Genomic DNA, 17,429 nt, shown 5'->3' with positions numbered 1-17,429 from the left:
AGTGGTCAGTCCAGGATGTTTTCGTGTGGGAAACATTCTTGACTGCCTGGGAAATACAACCATTGTCCTTGCCACCGTTGACGGCATGAAATGCTTTCTATTAATAACTGTGGAAATGCTAATAGAACAATTAGCAGATCAAGTTTCACTTGGAATGTAGACCATAGAAGATGAAGAAGATGTAGTGATAAACATCAAAGTTTTTTTCACAAATGTTTGTTTATTGGCACTTAATTCATATGTACATATTGAAATCAAATCACCTTTTTACGCGCTGATTGTTTTCATTATTTTTTCTTTGTATATTTAAGATTCAATAAGCGCACAATAACTACTAAAGATGTAAAAACAAAATGGCGAAAAGTGTTGCTTTTCGATTAAAATATTCAACAGTATAGTGGAAAAAAGGCAAAGGGCTGGTAGTGGATCGCGTGAAGTAGTTATTTCTGGTGACAAGATAATGTAGTAATTATGTAATTCTGAACGAAGTTTATCAATCTGTATGTTAAACTAATACGTAATTCAAGCATTCTAAATGTTGTGTGATACTGGTTATAACAATGTTATCAATTTCGCGTTAAAATATTCATTGTCACCACTCTGACCTTTTAATGACTTCAACTTTTCGCAGCGTTTGTATCAAGATTGAAATGTGTTTCTCTGATGTCCATAATGACTGTCAGTAAGTTTCTTACAATTACACCATCCTTAACACAGTGTTATTAGATTACACTGAAGCAAATCTAGTTTCTTCGCCGGGCCGGGCAACTGGGCCGAAGAGAAGAAAAAGCTCTACGTCAGTTCTTGATCCGGGTGGTGAGTGAAGGCAAAAATAGTGAAGAAACGTGCGCTTTTTTCTTCTTTTCCATCGTGAAGGCACTCATCGTCACGTGTGCGTCGTTATTGTTGGAGTTGGATCCAGAAGCGGGTGGTTCGGAACCGGAGGAAGAATTCAACGGGAGGCATCGCTAGAAAATGTTTTCAAAAGTAAGTAATAACCGTTACACGATGTGGAGTGACGCGTGAGTCATAAGATTTAACGACTGTAGCCACAGCTGCGGTAATCATGAACACTGCGGCGATACTTCAAATGTCTTTACGGCATAATTTTCCAAGAATAGTCTTGTCGTAATGTTGTGTCGCGGGTTATTATGAGTTCTTGGAATCCGCGGATTTGACTAGTTTCAACTCGAGTTTGCCTGTTTTAAAGCAGCGTATTAAATGTGTTGTCGCGAGGTTGTTGTTTTCTGGGAAAATTTTACTTCAATAACCTGAACAACGAAACAACAATTATTTCTGAATTGGTTATAGTTTACTATAAATTATTTTTTGATAACCTTTAGTTTTATTGAATCTTTTTCTAAATAATATTTTATAAGCTTATAATCCATGTCAATTTAAAATCCTTTATCTTGACCTATGTTTTTGCTCATACACAGCCAGGGGAGCGGGCCATTTGGCATAAAGTCATTTGGCATAACGCCATTTGGCATAAGGTCATTTGGCATAAAGGCCATTTGGCATAACGGTCATTTGGCATAACGGACATTTGGCATAATTGTAACCAACGTCAAAAGTGAGGGTCTTTTGGCATAACGGACATTTGGCATAATTTTTCTTTGCGTTCGCTAAATGGTGACTAAGTGGTGCGGGAAACACCCCGGAATAGTAAATATAACACCCGTCAATAACAATATTAAAAAGACATTGTCCTCTCGTGGAAAGAATGCATTTGCAATGCAATGCAAAAGTAGGCGCATGCCCGGACTAGAGCAGTGGTGGATATAATCCCCTCTTTAAAAGAAGGCGTGTTGCCGGATTATGGCAATGAAGGATGAGATCCCTTCTTTAAAAATAGGTGCTTGCCCGGATTAAGGTCATGGTGGATCCGATCCATTCTTTAAAGGAAGGCGCTTGCATGGATTATGGCAATGGATGATGTGATCCCTTCTTTAAAATTAGGCGCTTGTCCGGATTATGACAATGGTGGATGTGATTCCTTCTTTAAAAGAAGGCGCTTGCCCGGATTGAGGCAATGGTGGATGTGATCCCTTCTTTAAAAATAGGCGCTTGCACGGATTATGGCAATGGAGGATTTGATTTGTTCTTTAAAAATAGGCGCTTGTCCGGATTGAAGCAATGGTGGATGTAATCCCTTCTTTAAAAGAAGGCGCTTGTCCGGATTGAGGCAATGGTGGATGTGATCCCTTCTTTAAAAGTAGGCACTTGCCCGGATTATGACAATGGTTGATGTGATTCCTTCTTTAAAAGAAGGCGCTTGCCCGGATTGAGGCAATGGTGGATGTGATCCCTTCTTTAAAAATAGGCGCTTGCACGGATTATGGCAATGGAGGATTTGATTTGTTCTTTAAAAATAGGCGCTTGTCCGGATTGAGGCAATGGTGGATGTAATCCCTTCTTTAAAAGTAGGTGTGTGGCCTGAATTGTGGCAATGCAATGGTGGATGTGATCCCTTCTTCAAAAGTAGGCCCTGCCCGGATTATGGGACTGGTAGATGTGACTCCTTCTTTATAAGTAGGCGCTTGACAGGAATAAATCAATGGTAGATGTGATCTCTTCCCCGAAAAGCACAATTCAGATTGATTTGGTTGCAATAACTCATATGTGACTTGATTGGTTTTAGTAACTCGTCTACGACAAGTGTGTTGCTTGAGTTTTTAAAGTTAGGCGCTTACCCGGATTAAGGCAATGGTGGATTTGATCTGGTCTTACGGCGCATGCTCGGATTGAAGCAATGGTGGGCGAATCCCTACTTTAAAAGTAGGCATGTGGCCGGAATAAGTCATTGATGGATGTGATCCCTCTCTCGGAAGTAATTCTGCCGTTTTGTTATTTCGTTCTTCTGGAAAATGTCTACCATCAATCTAAATTTATCAGAAAACAGCCTCGACCTACTTTATCTACGCTAAACATTACATGAAATATCCCTTTCGCTTTCACAGCTCGAAATTATGCTTAATGTCCGTTATGCCAAATGACCCACTCTTTTCTTACAGTTCAAAATTATGCCAAATGTCCCTTATGCCAAATGACCATTATGCCAAATGGCCTTTATGCCAAATGACCTTATGCCAAATGGCGTTATGCCAAATGACTTTATGCCAAATGACCCAGACCCCACAGCCAGTATTGACTAGTGTCCTGGAAAAGTTTGTTGTGTTTCCAAGCAATAATATTTGCAGCTGTTATCATTTCTTCAAACTGTTTCACCAAATTGAATCATTTGAGATAAAACGCTTTTTAAAGCACGTTGACCTGCATTTACAAAACAAAGCAAAAGAAAGGATACATCTCATAATTTCCCTCGGGACTACCCTTAGACGGTTTAATACATTCTACTAAAAGAGCTTAATATATTTTTCTGTGCAGCGTTGTTGAAAATACCTGAGAATTAATTCTTAACTTGATTTCACAATTAAGCCATAGAACGGGAGCATTTCGTACCAATCGCTTCGATTACATTATTAGGTGATCATTATTGTTGATGACCAGATTGCATTACTCACAATGGTTTGGAATTATTGTTTAAACGAATTAGCAAATAGGTTAAGATACCGCGATCGATTTTTATGCACCTTCCCAACGGTGCTACAAATCGCATCCGAGTGTACACTCGTTTTACACTTTTGGAATAGTTACATACATCACGTACAAATCAGCCATCAAAATCCATTTTTTTTCACTCCTTGCGGTATTCATGACTTTCGGGTGTATTATGGAAAAAAAATTTGTTGCTATAACTTTGGAGTCCATAGTTTGATCCAACCAATTTTCAAAATGAATGATAAGTCAGGAATCCCATTTGAATGCATCTCGTTGGTTGAGAAAAGGTGCAAATAAAAATAGCTAGACTATTTACGCGCATTTTGTACAAAAATAGTATTTTCGTCATAATTTCTGAACCCAAAGTTTGATCTAGTCATTTTTCAATAGAAAACTATGAAACTTTTGAGTCCATTGCTATTCAATTTTCATTAGGACACAATGTGAAGGCTCTACAAGACGTAAGCGGTTACATCGTTGCAATGCCGACAACCAATCGCCGCGATTCTATTGTTAGATCTTGCAGGCAATGTTCCATTTACTAACGGTGACAGAATCGCAATCGAATTATTTTATCTTAAGGGGGATATTCTGCAAGATAAAATCTTCTAGAAAACCTTTAATTATAAGGCCATCTGTGCTGATGACGCATTTTGACTTATTTTACACATTGTCGTCAATGGCAATTGTACTAAAACGAAGCGTTTTATCACAAAGTCGGTGAAGGCAATATTTCTCTGCCCCTTTTTCGCATTTGCATTAGGTGACGAGAAATTTGTTGTTTGTCTTGTTATGATCCAAAAAGACTTATGCTTCTTTTATATCGTCGTTTTTGCCTTTCTCGTATACTAAGTATACGGTAAAGGCTATATGATCGCTCCAAAAACAAACTTTTTATAGAAGGCCCGGAGACCCATAGTGTTATATACCAATCGACTCAGTTCGACGAATTGAGGTGATGTCTGTGTGTGTGTGTGTGTGTGTGTGTGTGTGTGTGTGTGTGTGTGTGTGTGTGTGTGTGTGTGTGTGTGTGTGTGTGTGTGTGTGTGTGTGTGTGTGTGTGTGTGTGTGTGTGTGTGTGTGTGTGTGTGTGTGTGTGTGTGTGTGTGTGTGTGTGCGCAAAACTACTCAACAAAATGTCACTCATTTTTCGGGCACTTATCCTCAACCGATTTGCTCGCAACAAGTTGCATTCGACGCAGAATCCTGTCCCATTGTTTCCTATTTGAAATTGGCCAGATCGAACTATGGGATCGAAAGTTATGGCCAAAATACAAATTCAAACGAAAAAATCGCGTAAAAAATGTCACTCATTTTTCAAGCACTTATCCTCAACCGATTTGCTCGCAACAAGTTGCATTCGACGCAGAATCCTGTCTTATTGTTTCCTATTTAAAATTGGCCAGATCGAACTATGGGATCGAAAGTTATGGCCAAAATACAAATTCATACGAAAATATTGCGTAAGAAATGTCACTCATTTTTCAGGCACTTATTCTCAACCGATTGGACAGGTCGGACTATGGGATCGGAAGTTATGACCAAAATACCTTTTTTCATAAAAATCGCAAAAAATGTCACCTATTTTTCGGACACCTAACCTTAATCGATTCACACGCAACAAGTTGCATGCGACGCAGAATCCTGTCCCATTGTTTCCTATTGAAAATTGGCTAGATCGGACTATGGGATCGGAAGTTATGGCCGAAACACCATTTTAGCCTTTTTATACGAAAAGGCTGTATGTTCGCTCCAAAAACCTTTACAGAAGGCCTGGAGACCCTTAGTGTTATATATCAATCGATTCAGCTCGACGAACTGAGATGATGTCTCTGTCTCTCCCACTTCATACGGGAGTTTGGCAGAAAGACGGTCATGAGATTTATATCATAACAAATATTGCCCTCCGCTCGCGTGATGGGAATGACATTTTCGTTTTCTTTTTGTGTAGTCGGAGCTTCAGTTCAACTAACATCCAAAAGTGATATCCTTAAAATATATGACTGGGTGAAATAAAACAGGGTTATGTACGTCAAAAGATTGGAAAAGGAAACAAAATGTCGAAATTCTTATTAGCATATTGTAGATCAAGCTGAAAACCGAACCGAGGTCCCGCGAAATCGCATTTTCTCGCATTTCCGGATATTGCAACTGCATCGCGAGTAGTGCGCAACTGTGCCATAGTCGGGCACCACTCGCGATACAGTTGCGACATCCGGAAATGGGACAAAATATGATTTTCGGTTTTCAACTGGATCTACAATATCTTTGCCATAAATAATCTGATTTTCATAGAACGGACAAAGAAATTTGTCTTTTTTACTCCTAGCCACTAGCTCATCTTTTTTCAAGCACACACATTTTACGAAGGTCGAGAAAGGCACCATCACCGCTAGGTGGATTAATCTGGGTTTTATCAATTAAGAGCGAAATCTGCTATTCCATTAATGCACCCAAACACATCGTTTTTTTATGGCAAGGTTTCGTTTACATCTGTCGAATTACCGATTGCTTCGTCAGTTTTTAATTGACATAAATGGCTAATCTGAACATTTTGTCTAAAATGCAACAGCTAAATTTACAATCGATCAATTTGTGGAAATTAATTCATGGAAGTAAGATTGAATATATAGAATACCCCTACTTCAGTCCCTCTAAATCCAGAACGTTCATGTTTCTTCAAACAATTATATTTTGTATGAATGTAACAGTGATATATTTATTTGCATTCATGAATTTGACATGTACAAGCCAATAGGTAAATTTCAATATACAAAACATTCCCTTTTTCAACCCCCCTCTCACAACCTAGATATGTCCCATATTGTTAAAATAATCATATTATTTATTATAATATAGAAATTATTTTAAAAAAATGAAGAAAAAAATACTCTGGATAATCGAGTCTAAAATTCTGGATAATCGAATCCCGGATAATCGAGTCCGACCTGTATACGATATCACCGAACTCTGCAATATTTGGTAAAATCGCCTCTTTCCGAAAATTATAAAACATGCATTTTTTGTTTTGCCACTATAGTAACCAAGTTTGAAAAGGGTAATCTAAAAATTCGACCTTTTTTAAATAAACTTTTTTATCATAACTTTTGAAATAAATACTTTATCGATTTTCAATCTATAGTCATGAAATTTAATCTCTTAATTTTACATATTATATTAAATATTAAGAGACGTCGACCGTTTTGGGGACGATGCTTGAGAAATAAAAAAATGTTGAATACAAGCACCATCCACAACATATAGGGTAAGACGATATATTATGCCCCCTCCTAAGGCAATACCTTGATAACTTTTTACTTTTCAATGCAATTTATGCAAACTTTGCGTTATTTGGTAGTCCAGGAAGTCGCAAATGCATTGCCCGTGAGTAGTCATATAAAAATATTACAGATAACACGTAATAAAGCTTTTTTGAAAAGTCGTGAAAAAATGGATTTCAAAAAGTGCCTAGGCAATATATATATATATATATATGCCCCACCTCAGCCAAAGACATTTCATAGCCCTTCATTAGTATTTTATCATTCCCATAATAAAAATGTTACAAAGCCTTATGTAATCGGCATTAGAAAACCAACATAAGTCCATTTAATCAGGTTTGAAATACATTTCAATAGTTTCCATATAATTTGGAGGCAACTGCTGCTAGCTCGCCGCGCTTGTGTCCAGTTGGTAAGGGCATATCGTCCTGCCTACACTGGGCGTGAAATATATGTTCAAAAAAAAAACGTTACATTTTCGAAGATGGATGCAATTTTATATCATATTAACCACCGAGAAAATTTTTTTTTTGTTGGCCAACTGAGTGTTCCAATGTAAGTTTTGCGGACAGTATGCTAGCATCGCTCTAGAATGTTGAGCAATCAAACATTGAAAGTTACATCAAACCTGTTACTTCTTGTAATTGTATAATAGCAATTATTTTCATTATGTAATACAAAAATACTTCCACATTCACATAGTATGATGATTTCACAAATATTTATATGCACCAACTGATTTTGACCCTTAGTTAGTTATAGTTTTCTAGAAATCAAAAGGGAGCGTTTTGGCCAGGTGGGGCGCATTATACCGTCTTACCCTACACCTAACAAACATGGAGACGCATGGTGGCCCAACATGTTGCTTCCATGGCGAAGCAGTGACTTATTATTTTTTGAAGACTTCTTCACCCGAACTGCTCCCTCGACCTATCGATTTTTTTTTTGCACAATGTGAAAAAAAAATGGGTTGAAATTTATTGAATTTGTGATGTTTGTCCTTGAATCATCCCAAATACATACGAAAGTGTAATGGTTGTTACGTCAACAATATAATTATGGGCAGTATCGTATATTGCTTTCATATTGGACAAAATTTTAGCAGCCGCCATCTGCCCATTCAAAAATTATTCATATTTTTCTAAGCAATGTTGGCGTTGGTAACACATAACGATCAGATTTATTATCATACTGCTTTCATCATCCACTCGAAATCCTTCTACAATTGATTTGGTTTCAACTGATTCAAGTCAGCTGTGTGGCCAATTTGGTAACTCATGCTGACTTTGACTCTGATCACCTTCCTGTGACATTTGAAATCTCACAAGAAGCCATTTATAATCCAATCAGCTCTACTTTTAATTATCATAGAGCTGATTGGGATTTATATAAAACGTATATCGATATGAATTTTGATGTTGATATTCCTCTCGATACCAAAAGTGATATTGATAATGCTCTTGTATCTTTGACAATTTTAATTGTCGAAGCCAAAGGTATTGCAATTCCTAAATGTGAAATTAAATTCAACTCCATTATTATTGACGACGATCTTCAGCTACTGATCCATCTTAAAAATGTGAAAAGAAGGCGATACCAAAGAACTCGCGATCCCGCGTTGAAAGTTATTTGGCGAGATTTGCAAAATGAAATTAAAAAACGTTTCGCTATTCTGAGAAATACCAACTTTGAGAATAATGTCTTGAAGTTCGAAGCCCTTTTGGAAATTAACGAAAATTCTTAAAAAACCTCAAAAACCAATTCCAGCGCTTAAAAAGGGGAAATAAAATTTTATTAACAAATGGCGTAAAGGCTCAAAAACTTGCTCAGCAGTTCGAGAGTGCCCATAATTTTAGTCTAGGTCTCACTAGTTCAATTGAGGATCAGGTTACACGGAGCTTCGAAGGCATTCTCAATCAAGAGAATGTTTTTGACCCTTCATTGGAAACTAATTTGCATGAAGTGAGATCTATTACTAGAAAATTTAAAAATATGAAAGCCCCGGGTGATGATGATATTTTCTACATACTTATAAAAAAACTTCCTGAGAGCTCTTTATCCTTTTTGGTTAATTTATTTAACAAATGTTTTTCATTGGCATACTTCCCAGATAAATGGAAAAATACCAAAGTTGTTCCAATTTTGAAGCCGGACAAAAATCCAGCTGAGGCTTCTAGTTACCGCCCAATCAGTTTGCTTTCTTCAATAAGCAAACTGTTTGAAAAGATTATTTTAAATAGAATGATGGTTCATATTAATGACAATTCTATTTTTGCTGATGAGCAATTTGGTTTTCGCCATGGGCATTCAACCACCCATCGGTTATTAAGAGTAACGAATTTAATTCGGCTCAACAAATCTGAAAGATATTCGACTGGAGTTGCTCTTCTTGATTTGACAGTGTTTGGCATGAAGGTTTGATTGTAAAATTGGTGCATTTTAATTCTTTCTCTGTACATTATTAAACTGATCCAAAATTATTTATCAGATCGCTCACTGCAGGTAAACTATCAGAATTCCAAATCTGATAGATTACCTGTAAGAGCTGGTGTTCCCCAAGGCAGCATTACACAGATTATATAACATTTTCACTTCTGAATTACCTGATTTACCACCAGGGTGTCAAAAATCTCTGTTTGCAGATGACACAGTGGTGTGCCCCCGAAAACGCGAGCACTTTGAAACTTGGATTCTGTCAGGAGTGACCTTAAGGCACTGAGTGGGGTTTTGGAAATTTCCCCCAGGTCTGCGGAAATGTTCCCATGTAACACGGACATGGGACATAATACAGGCCTTTTCCAAACTTTTCATATTATTTAGTTCACTTTTGTTAAAATGAACTAAATAAAATTCTTGAGAAATGCCCCTCTGGGAAGTACCAGAGTGAGATTTCTTTTTCATCTTAATTACTTGGACTGGCGCAAATCCAAGTAATTGAGAAATTTCAATTTTAATCTCATCCATTGATTTATCATCACTAGGGAGACCTGCAAGACGAATTTGAATAATTGTTCAGTTTTGTCGTCGTACGTGAAGAATTTATGCCGATTCTCAGTTAAATACTGAAGAAGACGTTTGCGATCGTCAAAGGATCCCGGCAAAACGCGGCAGTCACCCTTCCTGGCAAACTGAAACGAAACCTTGATCCCCTGAAGGTTACTCAAGATTTCATTCCGAAAGCCAGAAAACCCAATTTTGTCATTAATCAAATCGAACTGATTGCTCAGTTCGATAGGAGAAGAATTATTTCCAATGTTAGAGTTAGAAGGAACATCTGAAGTCTCCAGCTTCCTTCTATTTTTTCCGCGCTTTGGCAGGACGATCTTGAAACCTTGTTTATTAGAAGGAAGTGGAGAATTCAGAGACTCACCCTTCCTCTTGTTTTTATTAATGAGCTATGAGACAGCTGAGCATTGAGACGTGATCTTCTAAGAGGTTTTTTTTCCAGAACGGTGTCCCTGCAGGATTACCACCGCTTGTCGAAATTTTACTTCCACAAACGGGTCCAACGTAAAACGAAGGCACGGGTCCAAGTAAAGATCGTAACGGGATCAGTGGGTACAAATAGCGCTGAAAAGCACTGTTAAAATTAAAATAGCTTCGGGTAGTATTAAAAACTTCCTTACGCAAAGAGAGAAAAGAACCGCACAGCACGAAAGCACGATGTGGTCTTCAAGATTAGATTTTCACCCACACATACTCGGAGCATCTTCAAAGCACAAGATTTCAAAGTTGCTTTCTTGATATTCTGTGGATGCCTCTGCATCGCTCGTCAGGTTCGCTAGAATAAAAAATATTTATCACACCATTTTATGTTCAAATTGATTCAGCGTGATCTGTAAATAGTTTTCCGCAACAAACTAAAATTCCAAATAACTTCGATGCAGTTATGAATTAATGTACACAGCATCTGTCATGATTGAGTCACCCCTCATTACGTTTATGGCCATCGTAAGAAGCTGGATAACTAAAACATGTAGTTTATTGTTATATGCTCTCAATGTATCAATACGGTCTACATGCTTGATTGACGACATGACGACGGTCAAACTCAACAGGAATCTCGATCATATCTCCACCGTATTGTGCTGCTATACATGCCGGCAATTGGCGCACAGTTAGCGCTCTCCTCGACGACTGTTTCGCCACTCGTTTCCTTTAGTTCCATCTATCTGTCACCCGATGCGTTGGATGGAGACCTCTCCGAACTCATGATTGTTGGACCCTTTGGAGCTGCCCTCGAACCAAATTGGAATAATTACCTTCTTGATCCCATTTGCTAACACAGTGAGACTATTCGGGGGTTGAAGTTGATTCAAAACCATAAGATTGCTAAAGTCGTCCCTGTTCGCGTGACTAACATCCAGGTTACTTCGACCTGGCAGCCAAGTACCGGTACTACAAATGTCAAGCCGATATTGGTGACAAAACAAAACATGCACTACAACATAATGCATAAATTATGGCCAACTGATGCTTGTTGGAGCATAATTTGACAAAATTATTTAAATGATTACAGCGCCACTAGCGCTCTAGTACATTTGCTTCTACTGGGGTTGACATCTAGGTGTTATGAGCCGAATCGGCGTCTAGATGGATCTGGATCCCTCCCATTTGGTTGGATGATCCTTTCGGCTGGATTGGTACGGCGTGTCCCAAAGTCTGCCACGGTTTTCCGGGACGAAAGATAGCTGTGATATTAGCCCTCACGCCATTTCAAGAACGGTGTCACCCGGGTTTACACAAAGAGTGTAATGGCACAACTGTTAGCCCATTATGCATTGTATCCATTTCGATTTCCGCTGGTGTAAGCTGACGTTGCCGTTGACGAGGCTCTTGGGCTGGTCGCTTTGAAAGGGCCTGAGGATACATGCAGTTTTTTGTAGAGGTTTACGAGAGATCACTGTCAAACCCCACCACATCCTAGGCGCTCGCAGTGCACATTGGTCCAGGGAAGAGTCAAAGTGGTAATAAGTTGTTCAAGCCTAAAACAGCAGAGATAGAAAAATAAATTGTTCTACAAAGTTGCTCCTAACGGTAAGGGGCTTATTGAGGTTTTCATAAAAATTAGGGTGGGCCACATTTGAAAAAAATGAAAAATATTTTTTTTTCATTTGTAGAGATACGGGTATACAATGTTCCGCGATGTTGTAGCTCAGCTAGATTCCAAGAACGCCACACCATTTTGTTATAGAGCCTGAGCAGAAGCTAATATCTTGAAAACAGCAGTTCTTATGCATTTGATATGAATAAGAGGTAACATGACAAAAAATAATAACAAAAATTAATATCCAAAATAAATATTTTAGGCATAACATTATCAGATATTTTAATACAAAACGAAAAATAATTATGTTTTGCCTTTGATATTGTAATAACAACATGTGTTATGCCTTGAATATTTTATATATTTCTTATTGTTATTTCATATCTTTTACATGTGTGTAATTCTTGCTGAGAGCGGGTCACTATTTCTACGAGGTCTTTGAAAATACCTAAATTGGTGTTCATTCGAATGCTTTCAGTGAGTTTTTTAGGGATCTGAGTTAATTTTTTTAGAAAGATGTACCCCTCGTTAGTTAAAAACGAAATCACTTTTAAAGACCCCTCGATTTTTGTCAATTCTCGACTCACCAAAACTCAGTTCAATCAAAGGTAGTTGCCTATTTCCGGGGATTAAACCACCCGACTTGGACGTTAATTTACAATGTTATGAAAACTCATATGTGAATAGGGAGCGGGACCATTTGGGCAGCACCCCCTATTCCCGTCTACAACGTTAATAACTCGACCGCGTTCCAACCAAATGGCTTGATTGTTTGTACATCACAAAATATCGACAAAAACTAACCATGTACTAAAAAAACAAGCAATTCGGTTGTGATGCGCTTGAGTAATGAACGTTGCTGACGGGAATAGGGGGTGCTGCCCAAATGGTTCTCTACCCTATGTACGTTATGTGGAAGATATTGATTTGGAAAATGTATTGGAGGTAACCACTTTCCCTTCGATGGGACTCGAACCCATGACCCTACAGTACGCTAGACTGGTGCTTTAACCAACTAAGCTACGAAGGACCTCCGTCGGCCTTCGCAACCTAGCGGCTACTGAACGAGCTCGAGATTCCCAAATTGGATGCATAGTCAAATCACTCGCAATCCATTTCTCAAGCCAATACTTGACTCCAACACCAAAACTGCCATAACTCTCAAACGATCTTAGAGATCAGCATATCGTTGGAAAAAGGAAGAGAGTATCCTCAATTTGCAATAATAACAAAGGGGCAGCCATGATTTGGCTGCCATCTTGGATATATTTTTAAAAATTATTTTTTTGCTAGGTTTGCAACCACCGATTTTGAATATCACTACATCGATGGAAGGCTTAGCTTATATTGAGCTTTGGGTTCAAAAATCTCAGGTGTATGTTTTTTCTATCAAAAGTTCTGTACGATTCTCCAAAAATATTTTTTAAGACCCATTCGACGAAAGAACATTATTTTTATGGTTAATATGAGACTACGACATCAGTTCATTGATTTCATATACTATTCTACGCCAAATATATTTTGAAAATGAAGAGCATATCTACAACAGTAATTTATTTGGAAGGCTCAAAATTTTAATCCAATACCAAATCCAATATGGCTGCCTCATTTTTATCATCGCAAATTAAGGATACACACTTCCTCTTTCCAACGATATGCTGATCCATTAGATCGGTTGAGAAATGTTGGAGTTACGACAGTTTTTGTGAATCAAGAATTGACAAAAATCGAGGGGTCCGTCTATAACTAACGAGGGGTCCATCTTTCTGAAAAATTTAACTCGGATCCCTAATAAACTCGCCCAAAACCTTTCGAATGAACATAAATTTGGGCATTTTCAAAGACCTTGTGTAAATAGTGGCCCGGTCTCAGCGAGAATTACTAACATGTATAAGACATGAAATAACAAACAGTAATATACAAAATATTCAAGGCATAACATATGTTGTTATTACAATATCAAAGGCAAAACATAATTATTTTTTGTTTTGTATTAAAATATCTGATAATGTTATGCCTAAAGTACTGCAATTTTTTTCACCAGACTTTTATGAAATTAATTTCGTCGTACTCAGATTTCGCTTTCGATTTCGCTGTTGGCTACCTTGCGCATTTCACTTGAAGATCTTGACAGTTGCCGCCAGCTCCCTCATGTTTACATATTTTTCACTGTTCTCAGCTCCCCAGCTGATCATGTTTACACAACAAAACCAGCTGGTGCTTCGATGTTTACATTCAGTCCCCTTGTTTTTAATCGACCACGTGCTTATGAAACAAGGTATTCTATAAAAAGGTTGTTGAAAATGCCTTTAAAGACAATATTGACAACTCTTGAATCTCGTCGAACGAGTCTAATCATTCGTGAAAAATACAAAATTGTGGATATTAATTTTTGTTATTATTTTTTGCCATGTTACCTCTTATTCATATCAAGTTGATAAGAACTGCTGTTTTCAAGATACTAGCTGCTCAGGCTCTATAATAAAATGGTGTGGCGATTGCCATATCACGAAGTAACCATGGCTTAACCAAGCAAAACACATAAAAATAGCAAATTAGTGCTTGAAAATAAAAAAAACGGTAATTTTGCATTGCAATAATATTGGGTTATTTTCAATTATCCCCTCGATTCAAACACCCTGAAATGAAGCCTGAAAGTAGTAGAATAAGGTTGAAAAAACAGATTGAAAAAATGTTTGCGCCATTCATAGATACAGCCGTTAGAAGAAAACGTTTTTTTTTCGAAGAAAGACCTTAATAACTTTTGATCCGCATGAGATATGACAACGTTAAAACCATGAAAAAAGTGGTCACAAAAGCACAAAAAGTGGTCTGAACATCACATTGCTGAGTAATTTGAAACAAAAAAGTTAGAGCAAAAAAACTGTTTTTTAAGGGTCACCCTAAGTAAACTTGGGAAAATTGCTCTAAATCAGTCAATTTAAGAGCTAGAGGAATTTGGCTGAACTACAACTTCGTGGAACATTGTATACCCGTATCTCTGCAAATGAAAGTTTTATTTTTCATTTTTTTTTTCAAATGTGGCCCACCCTAATTTTCATGAAAACCTCAATGAGCCCCTTACCGTTAGGAGCAACTTTGTAGAACAAAGTTTTTTTTTTCTATCTCTGCTATTATCGGCTTGAAAAACTTTTTACCACTTCGTCTCCTCCCTGGACCAGTGTGTATTGCGATGCCATTCACTTCAGTCCAAATCAAAATAAAAACAGTATTTTTGTTATCGTCAGGTTATCAATAGTAGAAAAATCTAATTGTACAATTAAGTAACTTCTGTAACTTCTTCTTCTTCTTATTGGCATTATATCCCCTACTGGGACATTTCTGCCTCGCAGCTTATTGTTCATCATGCACTTCCACAGTTGTTAACTGCGAGGTTTCTAAGCCGAGTTACCATTTTTGCATTCGTATATCATGAGGCTAACACGGTGATACATTTATGCCCAGGGAAGTCGAGACAATTTCTAATCCGAAAATTTCCTTTCCTACTTCTGTAACACCTATAACTAAAACATATAAATATTGGTGATTTCGATAGTGTCATTTAGTTGCACCATGACGACAGTCAAGCTCAGCAGGAGCTTCGATCCTATCTTCACCGTATTGTTCGGCTATACATCTCGGCTATTGGCGCTCTCCTCGACGACTGTTTCGCCACTCGTCTCCTTTAGTTCCATTTATCTGGCACCCGATGCGTTGGATGGAGACCTCTGCAAACTCATGATTTTTGCCCCTCTTAGGGCTGCCCTCGAACCAAATTGGAATAATTACCTTCTTGATCCCTATGTTAAAAGCCGGATTGGCGTTTATCCGGATCCCCCCTTCTAGTTGAGTGATCCATTCAGCTGGATTGATACGGCGTATACCAAAGTCTGCAACGGTTTTCTGGGACGGAAAATAGCTGGGACATAAGCCCACCCGTCGGTTTCGGTCGGTGTCACCAAGCTTTTCTCAAGGAGTTAAATGTCAGTCCTTACTGCCCTAACAATTCTCGCCTGGACCAGTTCCTTTGATATTTACGTTCAGCAAAGACACCGTTTCGAAAAAAAACCTTGTTGAGGATCACGTATTCACGGTTTACTATGAGCATTAATATAAACAGGATGAATCGGGAATGTCTGAATTATCCACTTCCTTCGAAGAAACAAAGTTTAAAGAACTCACTCTAATATTGAAACTAATTCTTCTACTATCGAACTGATTCGCTTTGATTGATGACGAAGTTGAGCAAATTGAATCTACACCTAGCCACCTAGTGATTCAATTACTTTAAAGAAGCAAAGGATTCTGCTAATTATGGTAGGTATTTGCTTCCGAATTTTCTGAATTGAAATCACCTTTAGGGGCTCAAAGTTTCTTTCCAGATGCCAGGAAGGCAGTGACCACGTTGTGCCGGGATCCTTTGACCATCGCAAACGTCTTCTTCCATATTTGACTGACTTTTCTATCGAATTCGAAAGAAATCTCTACAGATAAAAATATATTATGATATTAAATGTGTTTTCATTCACATACTCTGCCCATGATCGCATATTTGTAACACTCGCATTTTTGTTCATTTTGTAAAAAACCTGTGAATCGTTCAGAAAGCTTAATTTACTGCATCTAATACCACAATAGTAAAATAGGCTTTACTATCTTGCTTATCTGTGGTAAGTTGGGAATAATTGAGTTTGTGGGGAGGATTGACAAACGATTTTCAAAATCAACCGAAATGCAAATGTTACTAATATGCGATCATAAATGTTGTTAACAAATAATTGCATATTCAATCAAACTTACTGTCATTGTAACTGTCTGCACTGACATTTTACACGTCATTGAATTTCAATACTTTAATACTTAGAATTCGAATGGTTTTACGATAGATAATTTTTATAACCACATTAGACTTTTATGCTTAGAACCTGCAACACGATAACTCCGTCTATATCATACCCAGTGAGGAACTTTTTTGGAATGAAAAAAATGTAGAAATACACTCATACCACTTTGCATTTACCCATCAAGTTGTTGCCATTGCTAAATACCTCTTCAATCATCCATTTCTGGGTGTCTGATAGCTACCATGTACATAAGTTCAAACCCTACCTTCTCCTAGCAAGGTAATAGGATGTAGAAACAATACTACTCATGACAAATTGTTATACCTCTCCTTCTTGTAGAGTTAAAGTTGCAACCGTATTACAGAACAAGCAAAAACCATAACTTCAATGTATTACAGTATCTGTAACCTTTTAATTTGCACAGCGCTTGCGATTTGTCAATCTTATCCAAGCTTGTAATCTGTTTTATTTTCCTTGGACTTGAACTTGCGTTCTGAACTGTGCTCGATTTAACATGTTTCTAAACTGGAAAACGACATACAATCACGCTTTCCAACGAACAATAACGAAACCATTTTGCTCATACCAACGACGAACGCAGAGATTAAAGAATCTTATACCTGCGGACCATTCTCCTCGTCTTCAAGTTGTGAAAGTTACAATTCTGCTTCTTGATGTCCCAACGCAATCGAA

The 17,429-nt window shown here is 37.7% G+C and overlaps 1 protein-coding gene across 1 annotated transcript in view; it reads left to right on the top strand.

The window, feature by feature from the left end:
- The window catches only part of LOC134221610 (uncharacterized), a 637,051-nt gene that overhangs the window by 386,433 nt on the left and 233,189 nt on the right, over positions 1-17,429 (top strand). The window lies entirely within an intron of this gene.

Source organism: Armigeres subalbatus, chromosome 3 (genome assembly GCF_024139115.2).
Source record: "Armigeres subalbatus isolate Guangzhou_Male chromosome 3, GZ_Asu_2, whole genome shotgun sequence".
Taxonomy (NCBI): domain Eukaryota; kingdom Metazoa; phylum Arthropoda; class Insecta; order Diptera; family Culicidae; genus Armigeres; species Armigeres subalbatus.
Note: the sequence above shows the minus strand (reverse complement) of the source record. Positions and strands in the feature narration are given on the sequence as shown.